Source organism: Macrobrachium rosenbergii, chromosome 27 (assembly GCF_040412425.1).
Source record: "Macrobrachium rosenbergii isolate ZJJX-2024 chromosome 27, ASM4041242v1, whole genome shotgun sequence".
Taxonomy (NCBI): Eukaryota; Metazoa; Arthropoda; class Malacostraca; order Decapoda; family Palaemonidae; genus Macrobrachium; species Macrobrachium rosenbergii.
This window is the reverse complement of record NC_089767.1, coordinates 13,447,453-13,471,555: the sequence shown is the minus strand read 5'-3', so window position 1 is coordinate 13,471,555 and position 24,103 is coordinate 13,447,453. Positions and strand designations below refer to the sequence as shown.

Genomic DNA, 24,103 nt, shown 5'->3' with positions numbered 1-24,103 from the left:
AGATATCTTAGTACACGACGCATTCCATATATTTCAGCTCTGAAATTCCTAAAAGAAAGATCATTTTGGACATATTAGTTTAGTCTTTCTGCTGTCCTTTTTTGTTTTTAGATTATATGATGTAAAATACAGTTATGATTATGTGAAAAATGATTGTACGTCCTATCATTTTCGTTGCACTAAATTGCACATTTCACTTCTGTCTCTTCCGTGTATATAAATATTTACCATTGCTATATTTCCATTTTTTTCTCTCTCTCTCTCTCTCTCTCTCTCTCTCTCTCTCTCTCTCTCTCTCTCTCTCTCTCTCTCTCTCTCTCTCATGCTTGCGACCAGTTATAAATATCGACAACAGTGTTGGAAGGAAGGCACTATCAGAAATAAGGATGTCGCGCGAGAATGAAAGGGTGGAGGTATATATACCAGGACCGAAGGTTAATTGAATGCCATTGGTAGGTGCAGTTCAGGAAGAGGTTGGTTTTTACAATGTATATACGGTATATAGGGGCACAGGGTGCGTGCTTATCAGTCGTGACGGCTTAAATTAAAATCAGTCAGCATCTGTTACCTGCGTTGCTTGTTCATGCACGCCATTTGTTTTCATCCATGAATTTAGGTCTCACGATTATTAAAGTGGTGCTGCCTCTTGTTGTCTGATATCTGATATAAACTGGTTGATTAGATAACTCTATCTATTATATAGATAATATATATATATATATATATATATATATATATATATATATATATATATATATATATATATATATATATATATATCGTGTTTACAAAGCATTTGTTTATATGACAGTATATTCCTTGTTTGTATCTTTATTCAAACACATACTATGATTATTTGTGTGTATTTGTACTGTACTCTTAATGACATTGGCCATGGAAATTTGATTATGGTACGATTTGTGACGCTTAACCTTCCATTTTTTTGTATATTTTGACAATTACAGCTGGCCTGCAGTACTAACAACAAGCTTGTTGTGTTTTCCAAAGAAGTGCCTAATTGTTTCACACTGGTAACGACGACTTGAAAGAATAGTTCAGTCATTTCCTTTATTCTCATTACATGCTTCTTTGATTACTTCTCTTAGTTTGGAATCATATTTATTGTTTCCACCATTACATATTTACTTGTTGCAGTGAATCTATTTTGTATATGTGGATTAATGTTAAATAGTCTATGCATTCATATAATAGACAATATTTTTTAAGTTCGTAGCCATCTTCAAAGCCATTTCAGAAATATGTCATTTCAGTTTCTTTAACTTTTTCTAACATTTTGACATGACTCGTAATTTCAGATTTTTTTTCTAATTCACTTTCACCTTTCCCAGGGATTAAAAACTAGCCTCTTTTGTTCAGGCTCTCTTACAGCAATGTACTTTCATTTTAATTTGAGAATAGCCAAACGCTCTACCTTCTTATCCTCCTTTTAGTTGAGGTTAAAAGATAATCTACTCACCGTATAATTAAGGATTGAAAAATGTTTCCTTTCAGAATATAAATCTGGTTAAATTACTGCATTATTCGGAAGCAAGTCTTCTATGTATTGATTAAGAATACCCGGGCGAAGTTTCTCGCATAATTACCATCTCTCGTGAGCTGAAATGGTAATGTGCCTTAATTAAGTTTTAGAATTTCATTATCTCCCTAATTGAGACTTTTTTGCCAATGACTCTTACCTGTGGCATAACTTCAAACGTACCCGATCCGTAAGGTGAAGTATTCTAATTGTTCGAATGCGCCCGCGAAGGTTTTTGTCACCTGCAGCTACAGTCATGGTCAAGCATATTGCACTTTCCTCTCCATTATGGTGTGGATACTGATTAGGCAATCTATTGGGCCATTGATTTCAGGCAACAATTCCTTTGGTGTTTTGTGATTGTGTTGGGAATGAACCCCCAACCCCTGCTCCTCTCCATCTCACTTTCTGTCATCTCCATGTTTCATATTATTAGTATATTTTTCATGAAGTTCTTAAAACCTATTCGTTTCTCTGTATCTTTCTCTTTCCCAGTTACTAAGTTTGTTGTTTTCATCGCAGGTTTCAATTCCCTCGTGGTGCTTGGCATCTCTCTCTCTCTCTCTCTCTCTCTCTCTCTCTCTCTCTCTCTCTCTCTCTCTCTCTCATGCGCGCGCGCACACGCACATTTTGTTAATACGTTCTAAATTTGAGTTGGCCTGTTTATCTGTACTCCCTGTTTGCTCTTAATTAATATTCTGGGCCGTTTATTGAGGAGAGGGAACTTTGCGTTATGCAAGAGAGGAGTAGTATTAAAAATGAATAGTACACTGTATTGTCATGGGTCGCCGTAGTACAGTAGTATACGAATAGTAGCCATAAATGATAGGTATGTGTAATTTTTATTGTGATCATCATTGTAAAGATTATTTGTGACGTGATTAGAAAATAAAGCTTTGTAGTCACATTCTGAGCCATTTATGACACCATGATGTTTACTCTTTTTGGATTCTGTCAAAAGCCGGGAATTCTTCACTAAAAATTCTCTGTATAGGTAGCATATCATGCCCTTTAGCCGGAGTATTTTACTTGTTTTATGTCTTATCAAGGAAGCAAAGTCTGTCGCAATGTCCGAGGGGAGGTTCTTGGCCATCATTATAACAATTCTTGGGCTGATGTGGTCGTGTATTTTTTCTTAGCAAACGAAAACCAGATTCGGTTTTCATCTTCTTTATTAGCATGTCTTATCTTTCTATAGTAATCATTTATTATCTTTATTATATCCTGATATCTTCTGTAATGTCTGCTTACATGAGAAGATATCACCTGTTATCGAAATAACTATTTTAATTGGATAAGTTTGCTATTGAAACATTCTTCCAAGTTCATTTCCAGTGACAAAAACGTTAATAGCTACGTCTACAACTTTATGCGTAGAGATTTAATATTAAAATGACGTCATTTCCCCACATCCATGATGAGATGATGTCTATAGGGCATTTGAACTGAACGTGTAATGTGTTCTTTGATTTTCTGATTATGATGACTCATTTTTTAAACTGCAAAATTCCAAAAATTAAACTCTTGCTCAGTAGCCCAGTATCTTAAAGGGAGAGAGGGAATTTCCTGCGTTCCATTTAGGACTTCTTAATTGATCTTGAAGAGTAAAAAGAAACAGGTGTTCTTAGAGTGAGAGGGAGCGAGCTATGGCTGATTGTACCTCGGCTTCCATAAGGTTGTTTATTTCTGCGTAGATGCATGTCACCCAGTGATTGGATTTCAAATGATCGCATTAGATCAATATGCCGTTTTATTATTGCCGGTAATAATGATGCTGCCTTACGTAATATAAGACAGCATTCTATACAAGGAAGAATGGGTAATTGAACTAACAAAAAACAGTAATTATTGTTATTGCTCAGTTAAATTTCATCTCTCTCTCTCTCTCTCTCTCTCTCTCTCTCTCTCTCTCTCTCTCTCTCTGCTGCAAGTTGCAAAGATAAAGTTACTTTGAACGACCAATAAATGTCAAAATTAATGGAAGACCGATACGAACCCAAACTATGCGCTACTCGAGCAAAGAAGCATGTTTCCTTGGTTTCATTATGTTTTAGTAATTATATTTTCCTCATCTGGCTTTAAAATATCCTTAAATCACTCTGCCTCGGCTATATAGAAAAGATTCACTTGCTTTGTTTTATGTTTCTATCGTATTTAATTAAATTATGCCTGTATTATTGAGCGCTTGTATAGAAATTATTTTCATATAAATCTATCTTGTTCTAAATACATTTTGTACCTTGATGTATTTTTGCAGTGATATGATCAAGTAAATTTGCGTTATCTACCTATCTAACCATCTATTAATTATTTAATTATATACATACATACATGCATACATACCCAGGAACTTAGTTAGTTTATGCAACTGTAACCTTCTTGTTCTTCTTCGGCATTGTGTCTTTCACAACTTATCCATTTAAGTGATCCGACAAGTATACGAGATTTAAATGGAAGAAGGGCGTAACCTGCAATTGAGACGCTCTTGTTTGGTATCCAAGGTTATCTTTATGGAGGGCTCTTCCTCCTTTTCATTTTGCTCTCTCTCTCTCTCTCTCTCTCTCTCTCTCTCTCTCTCTCTCTCTCTCTCTCTCTCTCTCTCTCATCAATCCTCCTCCCATTGCTTCTTTTGATTTTTTGTTCGTCTTAATTAAATCTTGGTTTACAGTTCTTTTCACCTTCTTTACTTGGCATGCACGATCCATTACAAGAGTTTTACACCTATTAAATCTCTCTCTCTCTCTCTCTCTCTCTCTCTCTCTCTCTCTCTCTCTCTCTCTCTCTCTCTCTCTCTCTCTCTCTCAGCTCCCTTACGAAGGGCGTTAATGTAAAAAGTACCATAACGAATTTGTGCAAGACCTTGAAATCTCCAGGTAGGAGCTTCTTCCTGGAAATGTTTAGGGGTTTATGGTGAAAATTCCTGGACGTTCTCGTACATTTATGCAAGAAGTAAATTCCGGAAGGTTATCATACATCTCTTCCTCGAGGAAACCCTTGAAAATTAGGTGATGTTTAGTTTCCTAATGAACTCCTGAAGTCTTGAATTGACTTTTAAGTTTTTTTTGGGGTGCGGGGGGAAATTTTTCATTTTGTTTTTTTCTGCGAGTATATGTTATTGCCTGTGTACTTCAAGTAATTAATATGTGCACCTTTCAGCATTACGGAAGTCGCAAATTACGTCGTAGTATAGGTATCTGCCTTTCTATCAACAATTGCATTTGTATACCCTTGAATTTGTATACGTTTACATCTCTCTCTCTCTCTCTCTCTCTCTCTCTCTCTCTCTCTCTCTCTCTCTCTCTCTCTCTCTCTCTCTCTCTCTCTCTCAAAATAATGAGTGTGCTGAAAGCTTTCCTTTTTTTTTTAACTAAAATTTGATACTTTATTTATTAATATATTTTTTTCTCTTATTTACGTTCGACTCTGTTCACCTATATGTATGTATATATACATAATATATATACATATATAAGTGTGTGTGTATGTACGTATGTGCGTGTATGTATATAATTACATGCATTTTTATATGCTACTCCCTTGTAATCAACTTCTATTGAGGATGCTTTTTTACTGTTTCACATGTATGTATAACGCAATTACAGTTACAGTATAAGATTATAATGTTTATGGTGATTCAGGCATAAAATTGTCTGGCATTGTTTCCTTTCAAAATTAATTAATATGACGGTAATAGTTTCTAGGTAAAGCTATTGCTTGCTTGTTAAATTCTCTTCGCTTTCTTCCTCTGTTTTAGTGTGTTTCGTGTTATTTTAGTTTTTGATGAAGTAATTCAAGTTTTCTGTTAATAACATAAAACATTCAGTTTACTTTCCCTTCATCTCAGGTAAAGATATTGTTAATAAGTCCCATTTGTTGGTTGACTTACTTAACCCTTTGATGTCCTTCATAATCCTCGTACTTTTTATTATTAAATTTCTGGAAGAAGAAAACTACTTATAATTTTGGGAGGTCATTTCGTGTGACCTTTCGTGACAATGACCTGTACTTGCCAATCATGGCCTTGCTTATTATCTTTACCGTTAAGGTCCTCCTAAACTTCATAAATGGCAATGGAGTCTGGTCTTACTCTCATCTTTTTATTCTTTGTAAACCCCTCTAGTGCCAACCTTTGCCAGAGTCATGATGAACTGACAGTGTTCCACGTATATAATTGGTAGATCAAATTAAATTGTGACGTCACCAACTGAATGTTGGGGTGCGCATTTTCTTGGTTTGGCCGCCGTTGTGTTAATAAATGAAAATGATAAGATATATGAAATGTGCTCATTACTCTATGAGAATTTAAGTCAAGTTAATATTATGGTTGGAGTAACTTTGAAACCTTCGTATTTTATGTGGTTGTGTGTATGCGTGTGTGTGTGATTGTTTCTGCCACAAATGTGCTCAGAGTTGGCAATGTGAATTCATGCTGATTTTATGTTTTTCTTTTTTCTTTCTTTTTCTTTTGTTAACCTAACAGATCACACTAAAATCATTCAAGAAATATGAATCTTACTGCCTTTAAGTTATAACTCTTTGGTATAATCATTAATCTTACAAATTAATAGACATGCGACTCGGTTTCTCTCTCTCATTCATGACGATGCTTCGTCCATTGAATTTTATTTAGATTTTTCTTAGCAAAGTTTACTGGTGATGTTTTATCCTGTTCTTCTTTTTTTTTTTTCTGGAGTTGACCTTTACTGTTCCTGGGTCAGGATATCTTGAAAATAAATTCTCTCTCTCTCTCTCTCTCTCTCTCTCTCTCTCTCTCTCTCTCTCTCTCTCTCTCTCTCTCTCTCTCTCTCTCTCTCTCTCTCTCTCTTACGTATGCTGCATAACAGAAAAAATTAAGATGATTTTTTTCATTTTAGTTTTAGTATTTTGTCTTTTGAAATGGTTTTATCTTGTCATTTTAGTTTTAGTATTTTGAACTTTGAAATGGTAAACATGCCGACATCTTGGGAAAATTAATCTATTTGCCCTTATTCATTTTGGTTTTGATTTGGCTTCAAGAGATTGTCTGTAGTGACTCATTTTTAACCTTTGAAAAAAGGTTAAACAGTCACGTGTATTACCGTACAAGTGAAAACTCGTATTCGTATGAATGCAAGAAAATATTAGCAATTGAAGTGTACAACGTTCGTACAAAAAATCTGTTGCCAAACTTAAATGCAATGTAATCTCTTTTATTACAAAATCCATTCCTTGTGAACTTTCTTTTGCGACGATATGCTTTCGCATTGTGAGTATATATAACTTTCTTTTTTTTTCTAAGTGAGAATTTATATAAAAGTATTTTTTCATGTGGGTTTCGACAAAGACAAAGATGTATTTCAAAATAAATGACTAAAAAAATTATACTCAATTTTTTTTCTTTTACAACACTGAAAATAAATGTATTGTTAAAAGATATAAAGACATGGGCCATATTAAACGTACATAGGGATTAGGTGCTATAAAAAATAAATCCGCCTTGTTTGGGCCTTGAAGGTTCCCAAGTTCGTTTGAATAACATAAGATAGGAAAATAAGAGTGTGTATTTTTGGGGCAAATGTTTATTGGAAATTTTGCTCAGATGGTGATCACCGAATACTTTGCTTTTTTCATTGTTCTTTTTTATTTGTAGCCAGCATACATAGAACTTGTGATATTTGGAAGGAAAAGTATGTATATATATATATATATGTATATATATATATATATATATATATATATATATATATATAAAGTGGATGTATGTATGTATGTGTGTGAATGTGCCAGCATAACTCTGAAACGCATTGAGCAATTTCAACCAAACTTGGTATACATATTATGACTCACTATCTACAAATCAGGACTGTGGGGGTAAGACATCACTAGCACCAAAGAGCAGCAAAGCGGGTGGGGGTGTGAAGGGCTTCCCTGACACGGGGTTAGTTCTGCCCGTGAAACTGGGTTGGTTATGCCCGTAGACTTAGTAACTTTACGAATTTATCATACCTAATTTCGGTATACTATCTGGAAAAGAAGATTGTAGGGGTAAGACATCAATGGCACCAAAGGGGTAGGGTTTGGGAAGGGGGTGACAGAGAGAGATTGAGAGGGAGAGGAAGCGAGAGAGTAGAGGTGGTGTTAGGGAGGAGAAAGAGGGAAAAAGTGAGAGAGAGAGATAGAGAGAGAGAAAGTGTATCGGTTGTCATTCAGTTATCTCAGGGTGGCGCAGGGTTGGTCAGCTAGTTTTATATATATATATATATATATATATATATATATATATATATATATATATATATATATATATATATATATATATATATACATATACGGTCTAAACACATTTTTCCTTTATGGATGGTATGGCGCCAAGGCTTAGTTGGAGGTGAGGTTGCTAGTCCCTTGCTCTTTTACAGCTTGATGGACCCATGAGTGGTAGGAAAATGAGTATTCCACAGACATAGCAACTGTGAGCTGAGTACCAGGCTACTCACCCATGGCGCCCACTCTCACATTTACATTATATATATATATATATATATATATATATATATATATATATATATATATATATATATATATATATATATATATATTATATATTTGTGTGTGTTGTGTATTATTTAAGGAGATTCATCCATATATCAGATGTATTTTAGTAATGATAACAAAACGAACCTCATCAGGGATTGGACAGGTGATCATGGCATCACCCTCAGTCGGGTCTGGGCGCGGTACTACCAAACACATCCCTGAATTGCATTTACGTAATTAAGAAATGCACCTTTTTTCTTTAGATATTCCCCCCCCCCACCCGAAGGAAAGAGGCTCATAACTAAAAAAAAAACAACATAGTGAATGGATTTAAGTATCTGTTCCAGAATTATTTATCGGAAAATTCTCATTGGCCTATGTTGGTTGGGTTTCATTTTGATTTAGGCAACACATTTATTTGAATAAAAATCAGTCATCACCTTTTGTTTAAATGAATTATATTTTTTATATGTTTTGACATGGGTATTTAATTTTTAAAAATATATATATATTTTTTTTAACTTAATACCTCAAGATATTACCTTTTTAATTTTTTTTTCCTAAGTTAATTTTGTATTTTACAGATATTGTCATTATTACTTTTACCACTGTTATTATCATTAAAATTTTCTATTCCAGGTACGATGAGCTCTTGTGTTTTTGTTCGGGGTACATAGGGGTAAGTTATTTTGTTTTTGAATTCAGATATTAGTGCGTTATATTAGCGATTAAAACTGATAGTTTGTGTGTACGTCAGTGTCGATTTGTACATGTATCGACATCCTTTGCATATTTTGTCTCTGTTAGTTTCTTTGTCTCCAACAAGTTTTTAAAGACTTCGAGAAATCTCTTAAAAAGATAGATGATTATACCATAAAGATTTCTGAGCATGTCATGCATATTACGTACGCAATTATTATCGGCATATGAGGCGCCTGCCGTTTGACTCGATTTCACATTTGCTTAATTCTTTGCAAATTTTATGTTTCAGGTTAACTATCATATAGCATTTAGTTTGGCTTTGATTGCCAATGGTAGATCCTTTAACTGAAATCGATACGCGACAAACTCCATTCAAATACAGCGCGCAAAAGCCTTCGCCTATGATTTTTTTCATAATAGAGTTGTAAATGTATTACTGCAGCAGTTAGACCGAATCAAGAATAAATGGACCCGGAGGCGTACGCATCCTGGACTGAAAGTGATCATAGGGGTAATAGTTTGTCCTTTGTCAGGAGACTTTCAAGAGTAACGGCTACCCTCATTCCAATACGGACATGTGAATCTCTGTGCAGTAGCATACTGCTTATATATTCACTGATCTCTTTTAGATATGGTTGGATTTTTGGAATGGGTGTGACCCAGTAATTTACTAATGTATTCATATGTGTTTCTTATTTGTATGACGTTCTTTAAAGTTTTCACGTAGTATATTGTTCACAAAAAAGTTTTGAACATTAACACCGCCTTTTTGTACTAAATTGCAAACATGTATCTTTTTTAAAGAAAGTCCTCTCCTCGGATCTTTTGATCTTTGGGGGCCTCGATGAAAGAGTTCTGTATCGCTAACCAAACTGCGTTTCAGCTATTCATATATGTACAGTAGTACTAATAGTAGTGTAGAACTTTGGTTGTCAGGAAGCAGTTACCTTTGTTCAGAAGTTTGCATGGTCACGTTACATTTTAGATTTTGAACGAAATTGTAGTATGTTCGTAGAATATATATATATATATATATATATATATATATATATATATATATATATATATATATATATATATATATATATATATATATATATATATATATATAATACATATATATATGTACATATATATACACATACATAAATATACAATATATATATATATATATATATATATATATATATATATATATATATATATATAAATGTTTTCATGAATGCCTCACTGTATTCTTGTAACCAAACCTCTCCACCGCTAATGAGCAGCTTACACTTAAAATTTAAAACAATGTGTTGACGACATTTTGCTGCTACTTTGAAAGAAAGTTTTAGATTGCACCGCTATAGTCTCACTTTATGCCTTATGGTAGAAAGGTGTCAGTGCAGTTTGGATTCATGATTGATTAATATGGTTATCTAGTTGTAAGTTTTTGTATGGAAGTGTTTATGTTAGTAGAGATAAAAGAGAGCATGTCAGTGGCCTTTCATATTTCATATTGGCCGTTCTTAATGTACATTTAAGTATTTCAGAATTCCAGCACTAAGTTGATTTAATTATTATTCATTGATTTTGAAAATCCATCATCTTTTCTGCAAGAATTCAAGCAAATACAAAGTGCATACTCATAAGCGGCTTGTCTTTCAGTTCACTTATATTGATAGATTGTTGTTTATATGACCCCTGATATTTCATTTCCGTTTTGGTGAGTTTCGTTTGTGGGTTGAATCTCGTTTGAGATCTTGTGCTGGGTCTTGTCTTGGGCTCCCATTGTCCTGTCAAAAGTAACCAGGAAAATCCTTGAGGCTGTAAGATAATACAGTTTCGTATCCCGCTCGCATGTAATACCTGTGCTATCTCTCTCTCTCTCTCTCTCTCTCTCTCTCTCTCTCTCTCTCTCTCTCTCTCTCTCTCTCTCTCTCTCTCTCTCTCTTACAAGAATAGGTATCGTGAATCGGAATTTATGAATACTTTCGTGTATAGCATCTTTGCTGTATTTTTTATGAGTATTTAAGGAAGACACGTTTTCATGGATGACGACCCAGGATGCAGTGTTATTGCTAAATTTCAGTTGGCCTTGAGTGATGATGCTTGCACGATCCCGAGAAGAAAATTTTTCTCGTAGATTTCCGTTTTATGGTAGTCTTAAACAAAGGTAGGTAAACATTGGAGTTGGTTATGATTTATTATTCAGCGAGGACATGCCATTTTACTCTCTGGTTAACGACTTTAGAAATGTGGGTTTGGCGGAGTAGACTGGATAAAGTAAAAGAATAGAGTTGAATAAGTGAATTGAATAAGTGAATTGCTACATGGCATTCTTCATAACCACACAGAGAGGAACTTGAAGAAAAAAACGACTGCAGGAAGAATGGCAAATACCAGATCAGGCTTAAGGAAATAATCACTGCCGTAAAGGACTGAAAGAAAGGATGGGTGAGGTGGGTATAATATATATACATATATGTATACACGTATGTAGTGCGTGTGTGTGTGTGCATGTTTGTGTAAAGGGAGGCTGAGGAATGCCAAAGGTAAATAGCTCATACAGTCTGGCAACTATGGAACGCCCATGAAAGCCAAGGTCGCCGTCAGGTCGTTTGTCGCCGTGAGTGCACCATTACCTGTAAATCACCTAATTCGCATGCGGCTGAAAGCCTGCCTGATGCGACCCACGTATGAAATTTGAGGTAATTCCGAGACAAACATGGAAACGGCAAAGGACTCGCAGGCCTTCCTGCGGAACGCCGAGGCGATAAACACGAGCTTTGTATGCAGCCATTGCCACCGCGGTTATCCGATTGACATTCATCTGATGTTTGCATTTCGAAAGAGGCAGTCGGCATTTTACTGCTCTGTAATATGACGTTCAGAGAGCACATTCATTCACCGAAGGGAGTGAGGTCGGCTCCTCGTTTGATTTGTAACTTGTAACTCCATACCTATTCTACTTATTTATTTTAAACTGACCGAAAAGCAAAAAAGAAAAGCAAGGCGTTTGACTTGGCAAGTATACATCTACATAAAAGAAGGGCCCTAAATGGAAATTAAATAACAGTGCAGGGATGAGATGGGGAGGAAATTGAATAGAGCAACGTTGACTTGAAATCTCAGGGGAAGAAAGTGAACTTGAGTGAGGAACAAGTGAAGGAGGCTTTTTTGTTGCTATCGTGATGAACGGTCACTAACTTTAAGCGAGTCTGCGGCGAGATGTTTATTGATAATTACATATTCTTAATGAAGCCAGCCTTCTTTTGCTTACGTGGCAAAAAACGAAGAGTGGTTTACGATGTGAGTTCAGTGAGTCACAGCTTAAGCAATAATTAAATTTGGAAGAAAAGTCCGAATATGACAAGATGCCTGAATTGTCTGTATTTATTAATCTCGGTGTTTGACTGTGTGTTAGTTCGGAATAATTGGTAATCTTTTGAATAGAATATGTTCGATCAATTTAAATAAAAAATAAGTGTGATGACAGTAACCCGGATAAGACTCGTACTTTTCAAGAAGGAAAGTAAAAAAAAAAATTGCAATAAAAAGAACAAATATTTATATATTTTTTTTTTTGGCCTCATACAAGTTTTCAGAAACCAACTCAATGAATTTTTGTAAAGTAAATGGCGGTGGTAATGCGGATATCATTTATTGCTGTTGAAAGTTGCATAACAGTTTTCTAAAAAATATATTATACTGTTAACACTTCCTGATTTTGAAAACCTATATGTCATAGATCACATCTCGATATTATGAAACCCCTTGTAGAAATAAGAAATAATGTGTGTATATATATATATATATATATATATATATATATATATATATATATATATATATATATATATATATATATTTATGTTTTTTTTATTTATTTACATACATGTGTGTGCACATACATACATATATGCGTGTGTGTTTGTATTTAATCGAAAGTTTTTGCTGTAATCGGCTCTATACCCTCATCGATTTCGAACAAATTTCTGTAAATGATTTTAACCGTTTCTGAAATTAACCTCGGAAAAGGTTATGTAGTCTTGGTCTCTGTTTGCCACATATAAACTTTTCCGTTTGTAAGGAATGCTCTTGACTTTAGAATTCGCCTAGTTATACAAATCAGTTTAAGATTCGTTTGAGAAAGTTAGTACTGTATCGGGTTTTAAAATTTGCCGTATTTTCACGAAGAAATCCAGTTACAGGTTTTTAATTTATTGACTTGCCTTTTGAAAATTTATCTACTATTTTCTGACAGCAGACAACCTCGAAAATCTTACCATAGGTTTTTTTAAATTGTTTGAGAGTTTTCAGAAATTGTAACAGTTCTAATTTAGAAAAGTCATTCTCTTATCGTTTTCTGTTTTTGAATCACCGGTTTACTGGTTTCTGAAAAATGTCCTTGGATAAAAAGAAAAAAACATTACCATCTGTTTTCGAATCATTGATTTAAAACTTTTTCAAAATCGCGTTCTTGGCCGTTCTACCATTTTGAGGAAATCGGTTTACTTGTTTGGGAAAATTGTTTTGTTTGACTTTTGTAGACAGAATTGCCTTCCTAGTTTCTTAACATATGCTGATTAGTTCCTAAAGATTGTAGCTGATATTTAAAAGTCATTTTCTTTTTGGAAGACTGCTCTCACTAGAAATAGTGCTTCATTTATAAAAGTCTTTGGCTTCCAAAATATTGGGTCAGCTGCTTTTGAAAATCGTGTGAAAATTGTCGTTTTTTTCTGAAGTTTTGTCTGTTTTCATTTTATTTGAGAAAATGCCTCTTTTGCTGAGTGATCAGTATATTAGCTTCTGTATTTTTCGTTGTGATTTTTGATAAACAGGTTATTAGTTTCTTGAAATCGGGTTACTGGTTTCCCACACGACCTAATTATTCAGCGTTCACGTTTGCTCGATCCTAGCATGAATACGTAATAAACCAGTTATTTGAACGTGGCCACCGTCACCTGCATATCACACTGAAGCTCGAGCCGCCTTCATTTACTGTAGTTGCTTTGGAATAATATTTATATATAACTCTTGGTTTATACTTAACAATCATAATCAGAATCCTATATATTAATTTATTCATTAACTGCTTCACTGATTTTGAATTTGTGTTGTTACTGAGTTACAATATCCCTTTCAGTGTGTATACAGTACAACATTGCTCTTGACTTACGTGTGGTGCTGGCAATGTAAATAAAAGAGTAGCAGCTAAAAATAAAGAAGGATATGGTGTTAAACAGGTAATAGCCTAATCACTGATATATTATTTTTTATTTTGCTATTAGCACATCTGATATTATTATTATTATTATTATTATTATTATTATTATTATTATTATTATTATTATTATTATTATTATTATTATTATTGTCTAAAATGCCACTTACCTACACCTGGATTTTTCGGTGTCAGAATTTATCTGGAATCAGCAATCTGCTGCTGGTGCTGGTGCTACGGTCACCTCCTCAGTGAAAGCCCTTCACCTGAAGAAGGGGTCACACGTCCTTTTCTGGAGACGGTGAAGGGAGCGTAGACAACACCGACGGACTGTCCAGACATTCAAGCCTATCGCTGCGAGGGGGCGGTGGTGATAATGCTCTCTCTCTCTCTCTCTCTCTCTCTCTCTCTCTCTCTCTCTCTCTCTCTCTCTCTCTCTCTCACCCCCATATTTTTTTTTTTATAAGTAGCCTTAGCTAGTTTTCAGAATTTTCGTAAAATATGGCCTTACTATTACGTTATAGTACGAATGACTTTATTTTACTATGCATTTAAGACTCTTGAAATACAGTATAGATCTCGAGTTTCTCTCTCTTCTCTCTCTCTCTCTCTCTCTCCAGATCACAGTTAAAATTTCAATCATAGGAATGCATAGCATAGTATATCTGCTCTAATTACTAATACTGATTGTAGCATGAAAAGAAGCGAGAAGAAATCATAGCTAATAATTTAAACAATTTGGGTTCTTAGTGACTTACAGATAGAGATAAACCTTCCTCGTAAGGTATCCTTAAGAAATCTCCCGAAAACGGTAGACAGCGACACAGTGTAGAAAATAAGTAGCTTTCTTGTATTGCTCCGACGGAAAGGTATTAGTTGATGGAAAGTTCGATGGAATCCCGTTCTTGACTTCTCTCGCGATCAAGCCGGGCGCTTTTACTTGTAATTCAGTCAGTGCGTCAAATAATTAGGTTTAGCGGGATACCAAGTCTTCGTAACTAGTCTTGTCATGTCTTTTGCGCAGTTTTGGACTGTATATTAATGGAGTGAAACTATCAGTTGATTTGCTTTGTGAACAAGTATGGCTCGGTCGATTTTGTCAACGGTTTGTGTGTGGCGCGAGAGATGGTTTTGCATGGATAAAGAATTTTTTTATCATAATAAAGAATAACTTTTTATGACCATATTTACTCAGATTAAGGTATATTTTGGTGTTTTTATGATGCTCTTAGTTGTCTGAATGTTTTATTTTTTATTCGTTCAAGTACTAAATTATAAGTTACATGTGACCCGTTTCAGATGTATAATAATTATGTGATAATTTTCTTGTGGAATCCTTTGAAAGGAGAAAGTATTTGATCGGCGCAGTCATTAGAAACTGAAGTATTTTCTTTGCCTTTCGCATATACTGTACATATACATCAGGACTAAATGTGCACCATTGAATGATTACGGAAACATGGGAGATCTTTAGTAATGATGACACCTACTCACGATTGAAACGAAAGGCAGTATATACACCTTAAACCACGAAAAGCAAACCATGACAGATGAATATCTGATTATTAAGTGAATAATTAAACAAAATAAAAAGCTAGCAAGAAATCGAATCATTAGCCATCAAAGAAAGTTCCCTCTAGGATCAAACGATGAATAGGAATAGAGTTCGGACTAGCCGTTAGAAGTTCCGTGGCAACATGCTTTCTTACTAGGATTGGAATTATAATACATTTACGATATAATCTGCGTTGCGACACACACACAGTGTGTGTTTGTTTCGAAAAGAAAATATAGGTAAATATCGCTTGGAAGTCACCGATTTCCTCCAGTTATAATGAATCTCATAGTTAAGATCAGAACTGAAAGTAAGACTGTGAATGTAGGAAAGCAATACCCAATACATTTGGGCATGAATATGATAACGAACATAGGCCTGTTTAGGGAAGGTCAACCGAAGGTCAGGGAGGAATTGCCCACCGGAGATTCAAACCTTATTTGAACAACACTGAAAGGGAAAGTGGCGTATCCCCCCCCCTTCTCTGCTCCTTCACCCCTACCCTAGGGAACCCCACATCTCTCTCTTCTATTGTATTTTTATGGGGGTCCTTATAATGAAATCCTTGGTCTACTCTAGGGTGAGAATTATCATTTGTTTAGAGGCTGGACCCTTCATGACAGCTTGTAAGTAGCTGGCACTTGGTAGGCTTAAAGTGGAATTTTTGCTCAGTAGCCTCAGGTCTTCGCTGCCGATGGATGAGGCTTGTGCTTTGGTCAGATCTGGTGTGCCTTGGGTAATCAGGACTCTGGCTGTTAATTGCAAGGTGCCCTCGACTTTTGTTTCATCACGATTCAGTGCTCGAAGATTTGTCGTTTTTATTTATCGAGTTTATTTGTAATTTGTATTTGTAATTTTTTGTGATTCCTATGCATTTTGTGAGTCGCCTTTGTCTTCCTTTTATTTAGTTCGTCGTTTGCACATGCCAAGAAATATATTATCGTGACGTATTATCTTGAAAAGGGGAAAAAACAGAAAATGGAACTAAACGATGTCACTCTTGGTGTAAGGCTAAATGTTCCGGTAAGGTCAAACGAAATGTAGTCTACCTATCGGCAGTGTTACTCAAAAGCAGAAACTTTCGAGGATATTAATTATACGTGGCATTTCGATAGAAACCAAGTATGGGGATTTGATTAAAATGAGGTCTTGAAGCATCATGCTCACCAGAAGGTAAATTATGTCCTCTGCTCAGTTTTAATCGGTTTGTAGTTTGCTGTACAACCGTCATATACAGTAATAATGAATCTTTTGATTTTGTGACAGAAATTCTTATGTTTTAACTCATGTTGTTGCAGTTTCACAGCTACCAATGTCCTTAATATATCTCTTATATCCTATACAGGCACCCTGAAATATATAATCTATCACTGATAGCTTTCAGATGGCTAGAAAAAATTAATAAAGCTTGTAAACGGCAAAGATTTGATGCGTTACAAGTTTCAAACGTTATAGATGACTAGGAAAATACTACTCACGTATTTATTTGACGAAAGGACAGTTTATTACTGTTGGATCCAACAAATGTCAAGGATATTCGGTCTTTAAGCTGAATAATCTGAATATTTTGTCTTTTTCTTTCCCCTCCAAAGTTGTGTGACTGTATATATATATATATATATATATATATATATATATATATATATATATATATATATATATATATATATATATATATATATATATATATATATATATATATATATATATATATATATATATATATATATATATGTGTGTGTGTGTGTGTATGTGTGCGTGTGTGTATGTATGTGTGATGTATAGATAGATAGATAGCCAGACGTGTATTTAAGGGTACTCAGTTTGTATACGCTGATGTATATACTAAACATATAACAAATGCTATTGAGTTGTTTGATTAAGTGAAAGACGCTTAGAGGAGAGAGAGAGAGAGAAAAAACATTGAGAGTGAGAGGACCTTTTCTTTGCTCTTTTTAGACCTTTTTACGTGGAAGGGTTCAGCCCAAAATGAAAGTTTTAGTGAGAATAGGCCTACTTTTGGCAGCGACTAATGATCCTGTAAATGTAGGCCTACCTTTCACTGCCAAGAATTTGCAATTAATGTGAATGTATTTAAAGGAGAAAATCAATCTGAATAGTTTTTATAAAATGTCAAAAAACATGCTTATTTGTTTGATCACCGGCTCAAGTAATAAGTTATTATATTGTCAGTATATATATGTATATATATATATATATATATATATATATATATATATATATATATATATATATATATATATATGACAGTCTAATAATATATATTGACAGTCTAATAACTTATTGTTTGAGCCGGTGATCAAACAAATAAACTGCTTTTTTGACAGTTTACAAAAACTATTCAGAACACGTAATTTTTTTACTCACTCCTGTCAGTAAAATCCAAATCATGCACATTTTCACTGAATTTGATATTATAATTCGAGTGTAGGTTTCAAATGTAGGACTTCAGTTTGATTGATGCTGGAAGTGCTATCTGGTGACTGTAACCTCTTTCATCCCTCGTCCTTGTTAAAGAGATTGATTTTGTAACTGAACATCATTGTAATTATGCATATCACTTACCTCTTCTCCCGGACGGCAGTAGTGGTAAAGATCGCCTGATTTTCACAGTAGCGAAATTATCTCCGCATCGCCTCTCGTTCTTTTGTAAAGTCATGGCAGTAAACTTTTGAGAGAGAGAGAGAGAGAGAGAGAGAGAGAGAGAGAGAGAGAGAGAGAGAGAGAGAGAACGCTAAGCTATCTATAAGGTAAAACGTGTGAGAGGGAAGGAACAAAGACGAGCGAACTACGACAGAAGCTGAAAGCACTGTGGAACCTATTTGCTCTTTTCATTGACCATTTATTCCATTCTTGCAAGGAAGCCTCTGCTACGATTTTTTTTTTATATAAAAGATTTATTGAAATAGCTATTACATATATTTTGGGAAAATTATCTTGATTTGTAACTGAAAGATATGCTTTTTCATGTTTAAAATTCCTGTTCTTGCATATCTCATATACAAGATCTTCTTCTGGGGAGAGAAATTTGGATCTCATTTTATTTTGCACATTGGTCAGCATAGAGCGTTGAAACTGAAGGTGATTAGTTTCATTTCATCCTTTGCTTTAAAAAAATAAATAAATAAATAAAAAACTATCTGTTAACCCGAGTATACAAAAGCAACGGAACAAAGAAACTTCAAAATTCGTAAATGCAGCAAATAAAGGAACCAACGCCATAGCCCAGTCATCTCCTTCCGTAAGTTTACCGTCGACTGTAAGAGGTGAAGCTCTGGCCAGCAGTTAAGTCGATTATGTTACTCAATTCAATTTAAAAAGGCAATTATAGATTTTCATCAGAACTCTTTAAGTCCATTTAGAGACCATAGCTCAGGTTGCTCTATCTAATGCTTAAATCAAATTCGCACTTATTAAAAGGACGAATTTTGTTGACCCATACCTTTATATAGCCTCTGTTCACTTCCTATTAAGAAGAACTTGAAAATCATGCTGGCATATCTTGCTGATTAAAGGAAAGAACCGGAAAATATAATTAATCTTAAAGTGAAGTTTTTGCTGAAAAAAATGAGTGATAGTTGAATTTTAAAGACTACTTATGAAAATGTAACTTTTATGATTTAGGTCTTGGTTAAAGAATTTTATTTTTTCTTTGCTAAATTAAAGGAAACGTAAAAGATACATATTTTTTTTATTGAAAAGTACCTTATGCTATTATTTCCTGAATTGTATTTTACAAAAAACGTGGATTATTAACAAAGACAAAACGTCTTAAAAAAAAAAAAAAAGGGCGTTTTGAAGAAGGTATTTTGAATGTTGTAAATTAGCTCATGAACAAGATCTGCTTTAAAAAATAATGTGTATGTGTGTATGTATATATATATATATATATATATATATATATATATATATATATATATATATATATATATATATATATATATATATATATATATATATATATATATATATATATAATATATATATAATATATATATATATATATATATATATATATATATATAATATATATATATATATATATATATATATATATATATATATATATATATATATATATATATAATATATATACTGTATATATATAATATATAATATGTTAGATAACCATAATGAACTCGATTAAAGAAAAAATATTTTTATGACTAGCTCTGATAGAACCTCTTTTTTCACATTCTTGCTCAGTAGCATGATTGTTTATCACAAGACAATTGTTGTTTTGTCAGTCCTTCACGTAACTCCAAGAAATTATGCGATCGCTACATCCGGCTGGGAGGCGGGCAGTCAACAAAATGAGCAACTTACTTTTATGAGAATAGAAAGATGAATTATGTCAGTACAGCAAACTGCGCTTCAGACCAAAACGTTAACTAATTCGTGTTGCTTTCTCTTTATAACGAGCCTCAGTGGGCGTTATTATTGATGAAGGCTCATTTATTCTTGTAGGGAAGGCTAATTGGTTTATAAATAATAATTGCGAAGGGAGGCTGATAGGTCCATAAGGGCTATTTATTAGATAATGGTAATTTGACGCAGTAACTTAACCAGCATATCTGATATTTATTTTTGTGTAGGTGGACAAAGCAAATTAAGGTTTCGCGTTTGAATACATTTGTATAGACACGAATCACTGGGCCTCTAACTTTATATGCATACTTAAGAGAGCATAGGTGTGCCTTACTGCAAAGACTCCCAGTTTTTTTTAGTAATTTCGTAAACTCATGGATATCGGGTTATTTAGGGATTATACATTTTTTATAATCTTGTTTATTGTTTATTTGTTTTTTGTTATTGTTTTCCAGAGAAGTCAGGTTCAGGGGCGTCATTTCAGATTTTTGTTGTGGGGGGCTGCGAAGACGGTTTGGCGAGCGCAGCGAACCTAATCAGCTGGGGGTTTTTAATTTTGAGCTATTTTATGTGCGTTTTGAAGCACATAAAATACGCTGTAGATAAATAGATAAATAGATATAACTTAATGTGATGACGCATTTGAATTTCGGTAGGAATAATGGAAAACCAGCTGCTGCTACTTCTTGGGGCTTGGGGGGATGAGGGGGCCAAGTTGAGGCTTGGGGGGTCAATTTGAGTCTTGGGGGCAGTTGCCCCCCCAGCCCTCCCCCCCCTAAATGACGTCCCTGGTCAGGTTCTTGATGAAAGGTCGAGAAAGGGTGGGTTTACTCAACGAATGTGGTAATAAATTAACATTTTTATTGAATTATATTAATTGTAAGTTTTTGTGGAGCTACCCCTTTATTATTTGTTGGAAGAAAGAGAGAGAGAGAGAGAGAGAGAGAGAGAGAGAGACTTCAAATATGAGGGTTATGAGGACGACTTTATCCCGTGATGTTTTGATGGCGAGGGACCCAACGCGGTCGTTTGTTGCCAGTCCAAACAAAGCGGTGCATGTACAGTACCAGCCGTCTGGGCCTCCTCCTCGGCTCCTGATGACTAGTGTACCACTGAGGTCTATCTCTTTTGCTCCGGCATGGGAGTGTCACATCTTGTTTGGCTTACCTTCCGACGGACGACGGCTCCGTGTCCGGAGCATGGAGACCATTAGTCTGAGAGGCATTTCGTAATTATGAGCTTTTTTTTCCTGGACATGAAAAGCAAGCGTCTTTTGAATTTGTTTTCATTATAATGGTTTGAAAATTAGATATATTTAGTTCGCTAACCTCTGAACGCTGAATATACGAGTATTTAGATTATTTACATCATTTATTAGCTTCGTGAAGCTTACACCACTGAAGGATAAATGACCTTTGCTATAGTAGCAGATTGAAAATAATAATACATTTTTTTTCAACTTATCAGGGTTGAAAAGGAACTTTGTTAATGGGATATTTTTTTCAGAAAACAGTAGTTTTGTCTGGTATTCAGGAAGCTGACTTGTATTGTTCAATCATTTTTACGGTTAGAATTGCGTTACAGCTAATGTGAATTTCTGTTGCATATGTATACTTGTATGAACGAGCAAAATAATTTTATTGGTTATGAAAATTATATTTATTCATTAGAATGATAAGATGCAGAACACAGTGGCATCGCATTTGTTGTTTTAGTTGCGTAAAGAATAAATCAACCAAAGACGCATGATAGAAATAACGACGGTCCTCCTTTCCGTAGTTGATATACAGGCCAGTCCTAAAATTCCCCATTGAAACGAATCCCCATATAACCCAGCAGCCATATAACCAGCGAGCTGCTTATGTAGGGATTTAGAACATGAACTACGTAGCTCTTCCCTCTCGAAGAAGAAGAAGAAGAAGAAGAAGAAGAAGGAGGAGGAGGAAAAAAAGAGGAAATCCTCTTAAACAGGTGTTCTGTCTTCTTAGGACTTTTGTGTTGTTTGATAGACCTCTCTTAGGCCTAAATTAGAAATGGGAGTAAGAGAAATTGACAGGAAATGAAAGTGATTGTAGTCTCTCAGATCCTTCTCTTAGTAACTGTGATTTTTTGTGATTTTTTTAACACAAAGAAATTTATCTGAGGTCACCAGCGACCACGGAATTAAAACACTCACTGATGACATTCCGCCTTATTTAGAAAGGATATAAAGAAGTACTAAAGCTTCTTATTCTCTAGGAATTGTACACAAGTGCTTGAGGAATTAAAATTTTATGATACCTGTAACGGTAATGTAACTTCCGGATGTATTTAGCATTTTGTAGTGGCGCTGTATGGACGGTTCAGTGGATGCAAAACTTTTTTAGGTGCTAATGCATACCTTTACATCTCATATATAGACTACATACAGGTGTAATTTGTATACATATATATTACATATGAATAAGAGTCATGCATAATTTCATGGGGGGGGCGGTTCCATCCTTCCATGGGAAACGTTTCTACTTTTGATTGTGATTCATCCTGGTAAAGTCGATGGGAATTACTTCTGAGTTCAACAGGCTCTTCTCAGGCAGGAGCGAGTTACTTAGTAAACATTACTTTTCAAATAACTAAGATGTTATCTTTTGAGGCTCAAGAGTTGGTAATTTGAAGCCAGTAGGCCTAATTGCTGAGCACTGTCTAGAAAAAATGTTGGTGAAGAATTAGTGTTTAATTATTTTGCTTTTCTATGTTATACAGAAATACATATCTACACACACACACACACACACACACACACACACACACACACATATATATATATATATATATATATATATATATATATATATATATATATATATATATATATATATATTTATATTTATATAGTAATAATAAATAAATTTGCATATATAAGTATATATGTGTGTTAGCATGATTATATAAACGTGCCGAGAACAATGGTTTTATTAACAATAAAATAATACCCTAAAATCCACTGAAACCAGAATATAAAAACGCCTCTCTCTCTCTCTCTCTCTCTCTCTCTCTCTCTCTCTCTCTCTCTCTCTCTCTCTCTCTCTCTCTCTCTCTTGTTAAGGCCATGAATGAATATTACTCAATCTTCTTACCTTGTTTTGAAAAAGAGAAAACCGTTGAAGATAATTTTGGTTGTCAGGCAGCCTCAGAGAGAGAGAGAGAGAGAGAGAGAGAGAGAGAGAGGAGGGGGGCCGGTGTGGTTAACATTTATCAAGGCCGTTTCTGATGATTTTACGGGAAAAGAAAATTTCTATTTATTCCTTCCCAATAGATTTAAAAGTCGGTCTTTAATCCTTTTTTTTTCTCTCCTTTTTTCGATGATTGCGTATTTTTGTAAGTTGCTGGTATCAAGTAACTCTCGAAATGCTGTAAGTTATTGAAGTCAAGATAGGTTTTTTAAGGTATCTTGAAATATATATATGTACGTGTAACTATGTATGTATATATATATATATATATATATATATATATATATATATATATATATATATATATATATATATGTATGTATGTATGTATATGTATATATATATATATATATATATATATATATATATATATATATATATATATATATATATATATATATATATATATATATGATGGCAGCTGGCTTGTGGTACTGCCATTCTGGTTCCAAGCAAGTGTTTTGGAAGACAAGTTTGCTAGCACCGCGTCTGTCCATTTTGTTTGCAGTCTGTCGTGGACGAGGTACTTTATACTTACTTTAGATCAACACATTCACCGTGGGATTTAACAGAACGCATCTAAGATCCTTGGAACTTTCCTAATCATTGGTCCAAGAGTTCTTGTATATATATGTAAAATGTGGGTGTGTTTTTATTACCCTAACGGTACTTTTCTCGCCTCGCTAGTAAGTGACACAAGTTTGAATCACGGATGATGACAAGCTGGTATGGGTTCGTTCCTTCAAAACCCACTGTCTTTGTTGACCTAAGCAATAAATTTGGTGGTTGATGGTAGCATTGGGTAGGTAACCCCATTCCAGACGTCTTGCTAAGAACGGATAGAATAATATCCTTTTGAATCCAACACCTCTAAAGTGATAAAACATGTACACACACATACACACACACATATATATATATATATTATTACATATGAATAATATATATATATTACATATGAATGATTTCGCTAGCTTTGTGGACTT

The 24,103-nt window shown here is 34.3% G+C and overlaps 1 protein-coding gene across 5 annotated transcripts in view; it reads left to right on the top strand.

Annotated features, from left to right (window-relative positions):
* The window catches only part of LOC136853415 (uncharacterized), a 439,436-nt gene that overhangs the window by 276,731 nt on the left and 138,602 nt on the right, over positions 1 to 24,103 (top strand). Inside the window, exon 1 of one of the 5 annotated variants that reach the window (XM_067128927.1) lies at positions 8,695 to 8,729. The exons of the other annotated variants lie outside the window; for them this stretch is intronic. The gene's annotated coding sequence lies outside the window, so the exon portion shown is untranslated. Of the gene's footprint in view, positions 1 to 8,694; positions 8,730 to 24,103 lie in introns of those variants that run through there. 5 annotated transcript variants of the gene reach the window in all.